Raw genomic sequence first — 13927 nt, 5'->3', positions numbered from 1 at the left:
TGCTTGAATGTATTTGAAATCAATATCAACCATGAAAAATATGTCATTTATATGCTACTCAACTAGAGAAATTGGTATCCTCATCCTTAGTTTTATGGACTTCTTGAAGTTCACAGTAACTCATCATCTGAGCATCAAAATTGTCTCCCATTTGATCAATGAATTCATTAATTTGGGCGACTACTAACTTGTTAGGATTCTAGTTCACCTTCACAATTGAAGGGAATTCTTCCATCACATAAAATAATATGCACATGAGAACTAAGCCAAATTTGCATTGTGCACCTTTTGATCTCCTTATAGCTCCTAGGTTCTCATTGATTAGCTGCAACATGAGTTTAGCTAGATCATAGGTATGATCTTTCTTCACCAATTTATATGCCACATCAACATCTATGCAAGGTACACTATTTAGTCTACTATATTGATAGAATTTTTGTGAGATTATCCTCACAACAAATTCAACAAGGGGGTTAGTCATAGTATCAATAGTCATTCCCCTACTATTCCATTTTGCACCTGTGTTCTTCTCAATTACCTCCTTTTTATTACTTCTCAATGTCTTTGGCTGATCTAGGGTTGAAAGACCAATAACCCTATGCACAATCCTCTTAGTAATCTTGAGTAGTCCTATCTCTACCCATAGACATCCATCATGAATTTGGCTCAGAACAATGCAAATTCATTTAGTCTTAAACACTATGGGAAAAAATAGGTTTTTAGATAGACCCTTCTTCTCGACAATTTGAAACTTTTTCTTTAGTATTCTATTCTCACACAACTTATCGTAGGCGTTAAAAATTTCTAGGTCACTTATGGCACCAATTTCAAAATTGTAGTACTTCCTTACATCTTGAACCATGACAACTCTGGGTGGAATGATAGATAGTGCACTAGATGGATCATTTTTATAAGCAACTTTGGGGATTGGTCTAAATTTAGGCTATTTAACTTCATTTCTAACTAGTTGAATCTCATGGTCTCCCTTAGCCTTAGGGTTTCTTGAGCTAGAAGTCATATTACAAAACTAGGGCTTTAAAATGTATTAAAAACTAAAACTCTGTGTGGCTTCGCGCTTGATAAATAGCTTTGAATCAATGATTTCATGCTGAATCTTTGTTGAAATTGATGCAAATGACTCTAAGGTAGCTGCTTGATCACCTCTTCGCTCTTCTTTTCTTTTCTTTGTGTTTGAATGGCATAAAAATGAATGATATTCAACCTTATACATGTCAATGACCTAGCATTAAATGGTTCATGCATACAACTATAAACTTGGCACTTAAAGGATTCACCATCACTTGGCTTCCATTGTATTTTATTTACTCGGCTTCCACTAGGCTTCTTTCTCACTCAGCTTCAACTATCAACTCAACAGCTTCTTCAAAAAATTTCTTGCATCTTTTCTCATGCATATTTCTTCTTTTTAGTACTTCTTTTAGTATTTGGAACTGATGTATGATTTAACTTTGTATATCAGTCCCATACTCTTTTCTTTACTTAGTTAGATGAAGTGTGATCACTTGACCTCTTAAGTGAAGTGATCTTTCGATTTGATGTGCTACATTCACCTTTCTTCTTTCAAGTCTTGTTCATTTGTCCTCTTATTTTTTCAACATCAACCTTTTATTTTCCTTTGTTGACTTCAGTCTTTGTTGCTTTTGAATTTATAGGATAGTTCCTACTGATATGACTAGTCTTCAAGTAACTAAAACATGTAGTTCGGTTTAGCCACCTACTATGACTTCCTTTGAAATTTTTTCTTATGTAATTTTTAGGAATGTGTCCATACTTTTGACAATAGTGATAGCTATACCTGGTATTGTAATCCCAATTATAGTGATGTGCATGATTGGTTCCTCTTGCAGGCTGATTAGGTGTCCACATAGGCTTTGATCTACACTCAAATGCTCTATGTCCATACTTTTTGAAATTTTAGAAGTGACCTTCAAATCTTGATGTCCTCATGATCTTGGTTCTAAATTCATGTGCTTGATGTCCTTGCCTTTTGCACTTGTAATAGAAGCTTGCATTTCTAGGCTCATCATGTTGATGACTATTCTTTCTCTTGCACTCATTATAGGCGTACCCTTTTTACCACAAAAATGAAAATTAAATTTAGTGTTCTTACCTCTACTGCTTCTTTATTCTATAGTCTTGGATGATTCTCCTCATTCAGTGTAGATGTAGCCAAGTCCTAAATTATCATTACTAGCCCTTGGTGATTTCAGCAATTGCTCAAAGTACTTGATGGCCTCATTGGGTTTGTTGTAACTTTCTTCTATCTCCTTTTCACTCTTCAATTCATTCTACAATTGTTCATTCTACAACTTTAAAGTGGAAATCTCAATGTCCTTCATGTTTCAGTCATGATGAGAATTCATCATGTGGCTTAAGGTGTCTAGCTACATGCTTGAGATCTTTTCAAATTCAATTGTCTTCTCTTCCAACCTATTGGTGGGATTTTTCTTGTCATCTTCTATCATGGCCCTGTCTTCAATGGCTCTCTTCTTTTTTTAAGTCACTTCACAAAGCATTATGGATTGTGATTCTTGTTCAATCTTGAGTAATCTAATTTCTTCAGCTTGTGCTCTATTTTTCTCCATTAGTTCTACTATTGCTGCATCAAATTCTTTGGAATCTCCATTGAAAAAAACTTTTTTGGTATTAATCTCCTTGTATTGTATGTCATTTTCAGCTATGACTATCTCCTTTATTCCTTTTAAAAAATTTCTCAATTCCTCTCTAGCTTCCTCCACTTTGTGTAGACCTAGTTGCACATTAATCACCTAATTTTCTATGATCTTCCCAACTTTGAAGACTTCAATCTTCTAATATTTTTCTTTAAATTGTTAAGCTTCTTCTTTTGAGAACCAAAATCTCTGATACTAATTGTTGGAATGTTCAAAATGGGAAGTGTACTTCTAAGAGGGGGGGGGGGGGGGGGGGGGGGGGGTGAATTAGAAGTACCACACTTTTAACCTTATTCAATCCTTTAAACATATAACTGAGAAATAAATTTCATGCTTCTAAACATTTAAAGGAACATAAAGTAAATCACATGGAACAACACATAACACTAGTATTGATAACCCAAAAACCCACTAGGAATAAGAAGGTAAAACTAGAGTGGGGATGATACCCACAAAAATTACTACAGCAATATATGTTCAACCCCTTCTAATGGTCTGCCCTATTAAAGGCTTTTACACTGTATCGATAGTGACCTAGTTAGAGGGTTTACAAACACTTACATGAAGTGTCACCCTTTTAAAGGATTTATAATAGGCTATTAAACCCATCTAATACATAGGATTCTCAATCACCTTCTCCAAAGGTTTTCCTATCTAGCTATTAAGCTAACCTATCAATATAGGATTTAAACTTCTAATACAATGGTGAGAAAGTATTAGAACATTTGACCTGATAAAGTGCAATCTTCAATTTCTAGATTTAGGTGATAGATCTAATCTTCCAATTCTGATGCTTGCTTGATCTGATCTCTATATGTGTTCCTTGTCCCTTTTGCTGCTCTATTCAACTGAATATAAAATTGTTGCTCTATTCTTCTAAGTCTTTCCTTCTTCTATTGAGATTTCACTATAATCTCCCTGTACACTATTCTCATTCACACATACAATGGAGTATTTGATCTCCTTTTAAAGAATGTGAAGAGTTAGGGTTAGTTATGGATCTATGATCCACATTGAATCTAAAATTCTCACCCATACCTTCTATTTTTTCTTCCTTATATGTAAATGATTCTTCCTTATCCTTTTTCTTTTTTGAAATCTCTCTATATCAGCTCCAAAAATGGTTTAATTTGAGTTTGTGAGGGCACAAACTCATATGCTAATTTTGTGTTACTTGGTAGATATTGGACTATTGGTGCATAACACATACTATCCTAGATTTCTTAGCACCAACTTCACTCTATCTTGCTCAACACACACATTATTCTAGCTCTCTCGACATATATTGCATTTTGGCTTGCTCAGCATCAGCTATGACTTGGCACCCGTATATCACTCGGCACTTATATACTGCTTGGCACCTAAAGTCACTTGGTACCTGTTGAAATGCTAGCTTAGCACACATTGTGGCTTGGCATACATGGTGTACACAGCTTCAATACAAAAGAGTGATTAAGTGTTTTGACACTCAAATGTCAAAACTATCTAAGGACTAACAATCCTAGGCTAAAACTATAAAAAAACCTCTTTCACTTTCTTTGAACATGGTCAAACTAGGGCACATTATATATCAAAATTTATGGAAACATTATCTTGAATCCAATAGTGAGGTTTATTTTTATCTAGGAGGTTATTTCTTCAAGCTCCCCCGTAAAACCCTCATTTAAATGAAACATCCAAAAAACCCTTTTGTCCAAAAAATTTCATATGCCTAAAATCTACCAACATCCATCATAATAGCAAACCTAAAAACCCTTAGATCTACAATAAAAAACTCATATATCTTTCCCTTTTTTTTTAATCCTCTCATGCATTCTCATGGATTCAATCTAGGGTTACAATAATAAAACCATAGCTCTTATACCACTTGTAAGGAAACTTGCAACAAAGAATATAAGTGTTTCTGCATAACCTATAATAGATCTGAAATAAACATGGAATTAAAATCCACATGCAAGAGAATAGATGACATACCAAAAATGTGTGACACAAGATATACCCTAGGAAACCCTCATTGAGGTAAAAACCTAGCCTTCAAAAGCATCCATCACCATGTATTATTCAGCAAAAATACCATTGCAATACAACCATGGAAACCTCCAAAGCCATAGCCACAATCAAACAAACTATGTGAACAAGCATGAATCTACACATCCAATGTCATGCTTCTTACCTTCACAAATGTTTCCTTGGCTAACCTATCAAACCTTGTACTACTTGACTCTTGCCCTTTTTCCTTCTCCTTGCCACCCTTACAACAACTACCCTTGTGGCTGCTTATATAGTAGCAAGTCCCACAAAACCACCAAGTGGTATTACATAAACCATGTGCTACCTAACCCACTGACCCCAAATTTAATATTGGGCATTTAATTATTTTTCTCCATATTAAATAATTACGTTAAATATTTTCACAATGTTACAATACAACTCATCAAGTATATCGCATGGGAATCTTTACATGTTGTACGTCCATCTAGGTGGGACATTCCATAATAATATAAAATAATAAAATTTAAGCAATATTATGCAATGTGTGCAACATCAGTTATCTCAACAGTAAGGATGATGAGGTGGCACTAAGTTGTCTTCTCCAAAAAAAAAAAAAACTCCAATTCAAGTAGAGTTAATCAAATTATACCATGTTTCACTTTCTTGTTAGCTGAAAAATCATTGTATTTTTTTTCATTGGCCCACAATGTAGTGTACTCATTTAATTGGTTGTAAAAGATATGCATTGATAGAATCAATATGATTCGAGTGTTACCAACTAGTTGGCAATAACTACTAGATTTTGATGTGAGAGAAATTACCAACATGGATGTCTCTAATATATTTATTGAAAATTTTGAGATTGCTTGACAATCATCTTAGCTATTTAGGGATTATTTTAGCAAATGCTAGTGTTATTCTTCCAGTCACCAAAGTTTGATTTTTGTCATGCTATCATTGTTTTATGCATTTATCTACAAAGGAATGAGTTATTTTTTAATCATATTTATATCATTAATTTATTATTTATATAGTTATTCATTTAGTTAAATCATATTTTCTTATTTATTCAAACATTTTAAAATTTTTTTTGGTAAATAAAATTTAATTTTTCATTTCACTAACTAATTTATTTAAAGAATCTTTCATATATGATTATGATATTGATGATATTAATTTAATCAATGGTAAGATCATTATAGTATAATCCACACATGAATGAAGTTCCTATCCTTGTTCATGACACTCAAGTGACTTCATTTTTGCCAAGATCATATCATTGATAAGTAAATTCAAATAATCTCAATATCCACTCTTTATCAATCTATAATCACAAATATAGATAGTAACATCACTTTCTATTCTTCCAATTTTGAGTTGCATACCTTTATAGAGTTTTAGGTGTTTTGGGTGCCTCTTCGAACAATCCTTGGGACTCAATAGATTCCTTACATATATAGGTGTATCTTTAGAGTCTATTGCACCAAAATTGTATGTCCTGACTACTACTCCACAAGAAACATTCTATAGAAAGAAGTGATCAATCTCATTCATTATTGAATAGAAATCATAATCCCACAAATACAAAGGTATATTTAAAGAGAACATGAAAATTATATTACTTGAAATCCTTCTTCCATTAAACATAGATAAAATCTTTCTAAACTTCAAGCTTCTCATATATTGCAAGATAAATTTCTTCAAATGCCTCCTTCCCAAAAACAATACCATCATCAAAGGGCACTATACTACTGAAGTCGAGTAGCAAGGGTTCCCTAAAATTATATGGGCTGATGTTGGTACATCTTGTGGTAGAAAAGTTGTTTACTAAAAACCTAGCTCTTAGTATCCCAATGTTGCCCAACCTACCTTTGCTCCTAGCTTAAAACTTCATACACATAGTCTCACAATATCAAATCATAATCACCAAAAGATTTGATGATCTTTCTAGGACCAATCATTCAAAGCATCATTCACTTGCATTTGAAATACTATAACTTATAAGCTAAGTTTGAAATGGTATGTGGTCAATGACTTACTAGAGAAATGAGATTGATCCCTCCTTTTGTTACCCTAAGTGATTAGCTAATAGTGAAAATTAAACCCTCTGCACACTTTTCTCTCTTGTTTTGTTTGTAATCCATTTTGGTTACAATTTTGACCAAACATAGTCATGTTGGTTGATTTTTTGACCAACTTGAGATCTTAACAAAAAAAAAAATTTAAAATCAAACGAAAAATGGCATAAGGTCAAACATTAACACCAAATCTACTAGTGCTCTCAAAAAATTTCTTTGACTCCATGCCTAGAAACACTCAAATATAGTTTATCATTAATTAAATGGTCTAGCTCATCAATACTTATCCTTCAAACACTTTGACCAATCTCAAAATTTAACTATGGTAGTATGGAATCTCAATTCCTTCACAAACTATGTTCCTTGGACTCAGTCATCACTAGATAACTTGATCAATACTAACTTACTTGCTCATCTTATATTGTCTTCACTCAGTCTAACTTTTATGACGCTTGATCAACACTATATTTTCTTGGCTTCTATTGTTCAATCAATCGACAATAGCACAACTTTACTTAAACTTTAAGCTCTTTAATCTTTATTTTTGTTGCTCACTTAATCCTATGCATTGGGTCTTCTATTGATCATCATTACCAGGATTCAAGTCAACTATATTCTCCACCTACTATAATGATTAAACAAAACATTATCTTGCCAATTTAATAACTAATGACGTTCCCATTGTAGTTTCACATAACTCAACCTTTCCACCAAGGTCTTCCTGCTATCTCTTCCTTTCAAATCCTCTTTATCAATATAATTTTATGGCACTCTACTAAGTTAGAAATTATCTCACCAGTAAGGTTTGACATCAATGACAATATAACAATTGTTCCAATTATAGTATCCAACAATCTCCCTCTTTCATCTTGATGAAAATGCCTCAACTTACCATTGTGATCTAAAATAATTGATGTGCTTCAATCAACTCCCTCTATGTGCAGTAATAGATCTTCCTTAATATCCTTAATTTCATTTATATTCTCAAATTAGTGTCAAAAAATCTCCCTAATTTCATCTTTTAGTTTCATCTGATTCTCATCTAGGAAGCTCTAATATGTAAGACATTAATTGTATAAATAATTGTAAATAACTATTAACTCCTATCATGTCAAAACATGATTATCTTCTTATGTGTTAACTACTTAACTTCTCTCATTCTGTATGGTGACTATACATAGGCTCCCTCTTTCTCATTATTGATGGTAAGTGCTTCTATTCTCTCCCTCTTTGACGAAAATGCCAAAGAAACTTCAATCTATCCCATACAACTTCAACATGTTGATAAATCTTTATTTCTTCTTTGCACTACATTATCCCCCTATCATATTTCTTATGAATGATTCAACATCTAGTTCTTATCTTTTCATAGCTTTAGGAAGTTCCAAAAGTGTGACATCTTTGAATCGAGTTCTAAGATACTCTAAGAAAAAAATTTCATGCAATTATCCATCTCTAGCTTAGGTAGCCTCAGTTAAGGGTATAACTTCCAATTTACCTCTTAGATATGCATGTGTATCCTTAAGTAAATCTTTTGTCAATATATCAACTATTTATTCCTTTCCATTTACATATACCACTCTCACTTTTGTGTCATGTACTAATTCACTCAAGTAATGATACTTGCTAGATATGTTCTTATAAATGTTTATAGAACTTGTGTTATCATATAATATAACAATAGATTCAATGATCACTTCATTAATTTCAATAATCTCTTGATCCACACTATATTTGAACAATTAACTACTAGTGGTACATATTCAACTTTTGTTTCAGATTGAGAAATATAGTTTTGTTTTTTGCATGTCCATGAAACTACTATCTTTCCTAAAAAGAAAGCTCCACCCCTTATACACTTTTTATCATCAACATTTCTTGCCCAATCTCCATTAGTATACACTTTTAGTTAAAGCTTGTTAATCCTTTTGTAATATAATCCATAATCCTCTATTCCAGTTAGGTATCTTAGTATCTATTTTATTGCCATCATGTAATGGTCCTTACGATTTGTAGAAAATCTAGCAACAATCCCAACTACTAGTGAAATATGTGCTGTGTTGTGAACACCATATTACATTTTTCTAATCATTGATTTATACAAGGTTTGATTCACATAAGAAAAATCATCATTATTTGAAAGTTTATGTCTAGTAGCTAGAGGTGTACTAACTAGTGTTGATTCTTCCATTCCAAATGTCTTCAATTTATCCTTAATGTACTTGGATTGAGTAATATATATTACCTTTTTCACTTGATACACTTGCAAACCAAGAATTTTTTTTTCTCTCCAAACATAGATATCTCAAACTCTTTCTTCATTTTATATGCGAGTAATTGACACAATGAATCATTTTCTCCAATTATGATATCATCCACAAATATCTCAGCTAATAGTATCCATGTTCCAAGTTCCATCTTTAAATATAGATTACCATTATCATTAGTCCTTGCAAAACCATTTTTTACCAAATATGTGTGCAAGGTCTTCAATACCATGCTCTAGGGACTTGTTTCATACATTCTCACATATTTTTCTAGCATAGGTTATTGTCTTCTTATTTTTTGGTGTTTCTCTTCAAGTTCATCTTCTATAGTCATTTCAAGTATCCATTCGATGTATCTCACCTTATCCTTCTTTTTGTTTAGAAATTGCTTGTTCATGCTTGGCATGCTCTTCTTGATGCTCACCACATTGCTAGTCTAATTCAATATTCACTCGCTAATGATGGTCGATAAATTTCTTCTTAGGTTAACATAAATTGATGTGATCTCTTTTATCAACTTATATGAATTTTTAAAAATTTTTAGGTTCCTTCTTACAAATTCAACTTCATTCATTTCTACATATTCATCGACTTTCACATTTTCACTTTCCTGAACTTTGTTAGTGTTAGAATTAAGAAACTTGTACAATTTTATTTTAATTAAATAAACTATGAATATCCCTTCACCACTTTTGTCATCAACCTTTCCATTTCTATTGTCTTTCAATATATAACATTTTCTTCTAGATACTTTAAAATAGTTCAAATTTTGTGTATATCCATCCCACAACTCAAAAGGTTTGATATTTGTACCTTTCTTCACTTCTACTTAGATCAAAGTAGAAGAAATTATACTTACAACTTCTCTCTAGTAATTTGAAGAAATATTCTTCTCCATCATCAATGTCCTAGTATAGTCCATGATTGACCTATTCCTCTTTTCACGTGTACCATTCTATGGACGGGTCCTAGGTGCAAACACATGTCTCTTGATTCCTTTATCATTACAAAATGTGTTATATTCCTTAGATATGAATTCACCTCCCCTCTCAAATATTAAACACTTCAAGATTTTACTCGTTCCCTTTTCAATTCTATCCAAATACAACTTAAACATTTGAAATGCATCATATTTCTTTAATAAATATTGCAATCATCATTCTAGACTAATCATCAAGAAATGGAATAAAAAAATTGTCACCATGGTCTCTTTGCACTCCAAAAAGTCCACAAAGGTTAGTATGAACCAACTCTAAAATATCATCAGAAGTATAAGCCTTGCTCTTGAAACTAGACTTTGTCATTTTTCATAATTAACACTATTTACACATCACATTACTATGTTTCTTCAATCTTGATGATCCTTTCACTCCTTTCATCTTACTAATGCTTACCAAATTATCAAAGATGACATGACATAGCCCCTTATTCCATAATCAAATGTATTCATATTGCACAAACAAGCATGTATTATTAGATAGGTTTAGGTAGAACAAGTTACTTTTTGTTTGATCTCCAGTTCCATTAAGTTCACAAGAACCATCATCCATCTTAGCCTTCTTGTGCTAAAGTCCAACTTTGTAACCTAAAGTGTTTAAATATGCAACTCTCGAAAAAATATAGATAAGTATTGCAACCCAATAAGCATTATCATATATGTTCTTGTCAGCTAATATTATTGATCCTTTCCATTTCACAATACATGGTGCATCACTACCAAACTTAACACAAATTCCTTGAAAATTTTATAAATTTTCATACTTACTTTTATCACCAGTCATGTTTTGTGAGAAACCACTATCAATCATCCATATATCACCTTTACTCACAAATGAAATAAGTCATGTTTTCTCATCTTCATTATAATCATTTTTCATTGGAAGATAAACAACTTCTTGATCATGACTATCAAAATCATTATTAGTTTATTCTTTAAGAATATAACAATATTTCTTAACTTTTCTCTTGTAATATTTTTATCCTTTTTTCTCTCTTCCCTTTCATCCTTGTCATACCTATCAAGACATCTTGCAACAATACAACCAACTTTTTTGGCATGAAAAATAGATTATAGGAAGTTTACTTTTGAAGTTTCCTTTTCCTTTCGATAGTCCTCTAGCCATTAATACTTCAAGATCCTTAAGATCATCATTAAAAGATTTAGTATCATTAACCTAAAACTTTCCTTTCTTCTTCTTAGACTTATGTAAAACCAATTTTTCCACTTGAAACTAGATTCAATAGAAGGTGTAGTAAAAATTTGAAAATTTGATAATCAAAAAGTAGTAAGTCTACCAACCATACTATCCAAGGTTAGATCATTACCAATAGTACATCTCACTTCTTGTATTGCATAAACACTAATAGCATAAATATGAAGTAAAGTTCTTAGTACCTTGCTAATCATAGCCTCATCATTAATATTTCCTTCAACTCCTTTGATAGCATTCACTACTTCTTTGATTCTTCCAACATATCGAGAAATGTTATCACTTTCTACCATCTTCATGTGATCAAACTTTCATATCAAGATTCCTAATTTGGAGCTTAGTAATTCTTGTCTCCTCCATGGATTTTCTCCTATTTCCCACATTTACTTTCTGGTAGTGCACTCTTTTATATCATCAAACTCTGATTAACTTAGGGAAGATGCAATCTCAAACATTGCATGATTATGTTCTTTTTTCTTCTTTATCTACTAGGCTATCGTAGGTGATGGTACTACTATGTAGTTATCTTATAATAAGTATCTTTTTGAATTTCCAATTCCATCAATGTGGAGCTTCATCAAAAATTTTCATGCAGGAAAGTTTTCCTTGTTCAACTTGGGTACCTCTTTTTGGTACATCTTGATCTTTATCATCAAGTCCATTAAAAATTTTACTTCCATGAAAGAAAAGATCTGATACCAATTGTTAGAATTACTTAGAATAACTAAGAGGGAAGGGTGGGAGGGGGCTGAATTAGTTATCCTTGGGTCTACATGTTCCAAACAATCTTTTGATCACTTTTAACAACTCAGATTTATTCATTGGTCAACTTAGTTTCTATAATAGCTTATCAATAACATAAAATTATAGTTCATTGTCCCAAAATTAACCTACTTCAATAATGTTAAACATTAAACATCTAAAATAATATTCACACAAGTTTAATACCAATATTTAACATGGACACCAAATTTTAGGAAAACCACCAGTAACATGCTACCAAATGTTTATTTTTTTGAGGTGAGCTCAACTTGAGCCAATCATGTTAAAGATTACAATACATAATGTTAGTTTTGACCATCTTAAGGGATTTAGTCACCCTATTAGGAGTGACCTTGTTAGAGGATTTAAACTCATCCCTTTAGAATATCAACTTGATTAAAGGATTTTAACTGATACAATGGTTATAAATTAATAGTAGATTGATTAGATAAATACAATCCACTTTCTAAATATAGATCATAGTGTAGCTCATTCTATTATCTACATATTGGCTTTCACTAATAGCTCCATCATGATTAACTTGGAAACCATTCAAGAAATCACACTTCACCTATGCTTAACTCTTCAAGCCTTTTGCTCAAGTTTTTTAATCAACAAAATTATAAAGAACTAATCAAACCCCTCCAACTTGTTCTTATGCCTTCTTAAATATTTAGCTTCAATATTTTCCTTCTTAAACATCATTTTTGATCTTATGGCTAGGTGAGATTCAAAAAATCCTTCCATTATTTCATTTTCTACTTGTCCTTCTAGATACTTCTTAAAACTTCTCTTAGAATCCATGCCTAGAAAAGTTCAAACATGGTTTATCATGAATTAAATAGTCCATCTCATTAATACATATCCTTCATGTATGTTGACCAATCCAAAAATTCAATTGTGTTAGCTAGGAATCTCAATTCCTTTACAAACTATTTAAGACCAACACTTGACCAAAATTGTACTCTTCTGTAATCACTAGATAATTGGGCTAATATTAACTGTCTTGCTCGAACTATATTCTCTTCTCTCAATCTAAATTTTCTATTACATAGTCTTTATTAATGCTTGATCGACATTGTATTTTTGCAGCTTCTGCTCTTCACTTAGTTGACAGTAACACAATTCAATTTCAAAAATAATATCCTTAATTTTATTTTCTATTACTCAATTTAGCTTATGTATTGTGTCTTCTATTGATCACCACTACTAGGATTCAACTCAAATATCTTCTCCACTTAATGTAATAATCAAATAACACATTATATTGAAAATATTCCAACTAATTAGGCTCCTATTTTAATTTCACATAACTCAACCCTTTCACTAGGTCTTCTTATTATCTCTACTTTTCAAATCCTTTTCATCAATTGAATGTTTGGTACTATAATTAGGTAGCAACTAGCTCACCAGTAATATTTGGCATCAATGACAACATAAAAATTGTTCCAATTTTAGTTTTAGTTTTAGTTTCACAATGCACGACCCATTTTTAGATTAAAAAGGGGGACCCCCATAGTTTTTAAAATTCCTCTCTAGGACTTTACTTCAGGAACACTACTCAAGTTTGACCCTCCCCTAGGTCTAGGTTAAATCTCAATCTCAAATAGGGAAATACTGGGCAGTCAAAGAGAGAGAAAATCAAGATTTGGAAATAATAGTATTTTAAGTGCACACATGTGCAGTTGCACCATGCTCCAAAGATGCACACATGCACATGTGTGCATCCTCAGAGGATGCACACCTTCAAAGGTATGCACCTATGGGGGTGCACACTTGCCACACCATCAGGGTCTATTTATAGACCCCAACCCATGTCTCTCTCTCATTTTGTTTTTACTCCCTTATCTAACCGACCTCCTCACTTGCTCTAATTGCACAACTCCAATATTCCTCTTGCACATTCAAGGATAATGTAGACCTTC

This window comes from Cupressus sempervirens, unplaced genomic scaffold, assembly GCF_028749045.1.
Source record: "Cupressus sempervirens isolate cs-2001-9-10 unplaced genomic scaffold, ASM2874904v1 CseChr00s100001_01, whole genome shotgun sequence".
Lineage (NCBI taxonomy): Eukaryota > Viridiplantae > Streptophyta > Pinopsida > Cupressales > Cupressaceae > Cupressus > Cupressus sempervirens.
This window is presented reverse-complemented; position numbering follows the sequence as displayed.